Here is a 4,209-nt window from a genome sequence, read left to right as displayed (position 1 = left end):
AAAACAACATTTATTACTAAGCATTATGACCCACCACATCAATGGACACCTTTCCTCTCTAGCCCAATGCAACGATACACATCTCAGCTCATCTCTTCTTTACCCAAATATATAGACAGAAATTGTGTAAGACTACTCGCCTCCATGGAGATTTAATTTCTAGGTCTTGTCCCAATTCCTCAATCCAGTTTTTCCCCCAACAGTGTTCTCTCCTTTCTGGACTGTTCCATTGAAGTTTGAACTGCCAACCAACCATCGCGTGGATTGCTTGTTGCCGCTCTTAGGCCAACTCCACCGCGCGACCCTATCCTGTCCGCCCCGGTCCGTTTGGGGTAAAAGGGACAAAGGAGGCGGCCCAGCGCGCGGGCGCAAACGGACTTTTGTCCGTTTTGTGTCCGCTTTCGTCCCATTCGCGGCCCAAGTTTGCGCTGCTTTTGGGGTGAAACGGACACCACGCAGACGCGTGGGTCGTCTACGCGTGTCCTCCCCTGGCCCGCCCGTCGGTGGCACAGGACGGGCCTTTTTCTATCCGCCCCCTCCTCCCTCCGGCCGCATCCACCCCACTCTTCCACACTCTTCCCCTCTCTCTCCCCCTCGCCGCCGCCGGCCGCCCGCTGCCATTGCAGCCGTGCTCTTTTAGCTTCGGTGCATGTTTGTGCTCTTGGATTAGACTAGTGGTGCTAACTTTAAGTTTTTTTGTGTAGACCGGATGCAAGTTTTGGTATTGGGAAGAAGAGTACATCGATATGTTGATAGAGCGAAATGTAGTGCATGTTCGTGCACTTTTAGCTAGCTTAGAAGCTTTAGATGAGACAAGTGCATTTGTTGCTAGATTAGAGTCTAGGCACGATACTACGTGCGAAGAAGCAACAAGGCACGATACTACGTGTGAGGAAGCAATGTCGACTTCTGGCTTGAAGAAGAAAGGAGGGGGCAACGTCGTGCCTCCTCCACAGATCAACAATGAGTGCATCGAGAAGGCGCTAACCCAACTCAAGGGAGCAGTTATGGAAGTTGGGTATCTTCTCAAATGTATTCTTGTGGTTCTTGTTTTCTTTGGCCTTGTTTTACTAGTCAAAATGTGATGATGTATTGTTATGTACCGAAAATGAATGATAAAAAAAGTTTAAGGACTTGCAAAGAAATATACGCGGACAGGATGGGGCAAATGGATGCGGCCGCGCGCTGGGCGCACGGCCACCGCATCCCAGGACAGGCCCGGACACGACCCCAAACCCCTACCCAAACGGACCAAAACCGGACAAAACGGACGTCCGTTTGGGGTCGCCCGGTGGAGTTGGCCTTACATATGCATGAAAGAGTTGCTTCCTTCCCGTGTTGGTGTTGCGATGTAAGCCTTTGCTGACGCTCCTACATATGCAGGAAAGAGTTGCTTCCTTCTCGTGTTGATGATGTGTTGTACGCCATGGCCGAAGCCCAAGGAGACGATGACCAATGAGCTTAAAAGTGAAATCCTGCCAAAGGACATGAGCAAGGTACATGTGAATTTTGATTGCCATGGAAACTTGATTCACATGTTCTGACTGCTGGCCATGGGAGTTAACCAGTTGTATATGAGTTTTTTTTGCAAAAGGGTTAACTTGTTATATAAAGTACTATAAACTAAAGAAACATGATTCATACCATCAGATGTTAAACCAGTCAACCACATTATGGTTATATCAATTAAAGAAACTTGAAACTGACAAGCAACAGTAATTATTGAATTATCGTTTCACAATTATTATCTTTTTAATTTTATGTTGCGAGAATTGCCTGTTTTTGACTTTCATGCATATTTCTCTTTTAATTTGAAAATTGCCACCCCTTAGTTGCTCATCACTTTCCGTCACTGTTCATACCAAACATCACTTGTAAACAGGAACCAAAAACATTAGCTAGACCATCTATACAGCTACAATGGTGACAGCCAGGGGGATGAGTGTGTATTAGCATCAAAATACTCGTTTGAAATCAATGATGGAACAAAAAGACCATAATGCAATATTGATTTTTTTATACAATAGCCAATATAAAAAAAATTCAAACTTGGTTGCCTCCTCAAATTTGTACAAGCACTTTTTTTTACTTTCTGTGAACCTTTCCACTCTGGTTGCTCCCCCAACAACCATTGTATCCAGCACTTTTTATTCTATATAATGAAAATGACACACAGTAGGGCTTTACCCTACTGTTTTATGGTCAAAAAAAAAATCTGTACAAGCAACTGATATAAGCAGCAGCCCCTACTCGCACATGTGCCACAATGTCGCATGACCCGGGCGACTTGCCGAGCAAATCCCAAGAAGCTACAAAGTCCACATCACTGCATCAGCAATGGCTATACTAATCTTGAGAATCTCTCAAAATCCAATAATCAAAATGTGCAAAAGACATCAGGTACACATAATAAAAATTTAAGAATATGTTATTGCAAGTTAAGTTTGTGCAAACTACAAATGATTTCATATGAAGGAAACACCGCATCATACACCCTTCTGGAAATAGAGAACAAGGTAGATGGAATAAGCTCTAATATTGTATCAAAAAATGATATGTGTAGGTAGAGCAATCAGTCCTACCATCACAAAAAAAACTTGCTGGCCACGAAGCTATCAATTTTACTGGAAGGGGCTTACTTTTTACAACCTGCTCCACTGGTCCCCTGCACCCCTAAGGTTGTTTCTTTCTGGCACTAAGATCACTCCCAATCTTTCCAGGACCTGATAAGATACATTAAGAGAAAAACGAGAAGCAGTTAATGAAGGAAGATGAGCATCCTACATGAAGGTGACAGCTCTATTACAGTACCAGTGCATTGCCGTTCAGTTTGAAGACCGAGTATAACAGGCTAAGCCTACAAAGAACAATCTAATATCATGAAGCTCAACTACTGAAGTGGGATGGGCACCAAAAGATGTGTAATTTTAGAAGAAAAACTTGGAACAGAAGTAGTAATACTTATAAATGGCAAACAATGCTAAGTGGTTTAGCTTTGAAAAGGTACCTGAATCCACTTGTAGACACACTCAAGGACTGGAATTCTGCAATCATCACCATGTGAGAACGAGTTAAGAAAAGGATAGCACCTAAACTTCTAGAATATATGTCTCTTGATCAAATTGTTACTTTCTGAAAATAGTTTCTTGACCATCAATGCCCATTTTAGAATCCCAAATGGAGACGATGCTATGAGATGTGGCTCTTTTTGTTTGATTTATGTAAAATGCAATTTCTTATGCACAGAGAAGTAACTAATTCACAAAACCATATATATGAGAGAGCAACATGGAGGGAATTATAAGCTTATGCATAGGCTTCCTGTACAGGAAAAGTTGCCAACAAATAGCAGCTACTTCAAATGCAGAGGCTTACCGTGCAACTAATATTTGCCATACATCCCCAGCTTTGAAATATTTGTTGTGATTAAGATGTCAATGCAGAGGCTTCTATCTCTGCATCCACCACAGAATATTTGTACAAGATAGGAGACATTAATAGCAGGGGTGGATCCAAGACAAATATTTGTTGCCACCATATTTTCCTTGGATACCAAAAATTAATAGTAGCAAAGCAAAAGGGGTTCTGATTTCCTGTGACACATTGTAAAATAAATATGGTGGTTGCTTACTGTACAGAAAAAAGAGTGGGTCTTCTGATCCTATCATTACTACAAAGAAAGATTAGATACGAGGCCGAAATCACACACACACACATGTAATGTGACCATCATTGGAATCGTACCAAGAACACGAGGGAGGGTGTGACTTGAAACTTGAGAGGGAAAGCAAACCTGCTTTACCCCGAAGCCGAGACAGCGCATGAGCCAGCCGCTACACAAACTTCGTCATGCTCGATTGCTTCGTCCTCCACAGCTCGTGCCTGCGACCATGAATCCATGAAAGACGGGCGTGTAAAAATCTATGAGTGGATCCAAATTGTCGAGATAGGAGGATCTTATAGAAGGAGATGCCCACCCATGGCGGCGGCTTTGTCCGGAGCCGATGGCGGGTTAAACTTTGGATCGTGGGATGGCACCTGTGATTGGAGAGGAGGGGAGTGGTGGGAGACGCCCGAGCCACAGCGTAGGCTGTTGGCGGTCGCTGTTGGGGAGGCGACATATCGGAGGAAGGCCGCCAGGGGTCGGCCCTGCAGGGGAAGGCAGCCGGCGTGGGGAGGCGGCATGGCGAAGGAGACGCAAGTCAGATG

General features: G+C 44.2%; 1 long non-coding RNA gene across 1 annotated transcript; it reads right to left on the bottom strand.

Moving 5' to 3' along the window:
- Nucleotides 1-2,610: 2,610 nt before the first annotated feature.
- On the bottom strand, nt 2,611-3,454 carry LOC119306492. The gene is made up of 4 exons (XR_005148964.1): nt 3,376-3,454; nt 3,008-3,044; nt 2,812-2,857; nt 2,611-2,723 (listed from the first exon to the last, which is right to left on the bottom strand). It is a non-coding gene; the product is annotated as an uncharacterized LOC119306492 (long non-coding RNA).
- Between the last annotated feature and the right edge of the window lie 755 nt (nt 3,455-4,209).

The sequence above is a fragment of the Triticum dicoccoides genome, chromosome 5B, assembly GCF_002162155.2.
Source record: "Triticum dicoccoides isolate Atlit2015 ecotype Zavitan chromosome 5B, WEW_v2.0, whole genome shotgun sequence".
Classification (NCBI taxonomy): domain Eukaryota; kingdom Viridiplantae; phylum Streptophyta; class Magnoliopsida; order Poales; family Poaceae; genus Triticum; species Triticum dicoccoides.
This window is presented reverse-complemented; position numbering and strand designations above follow the sequence as displayed.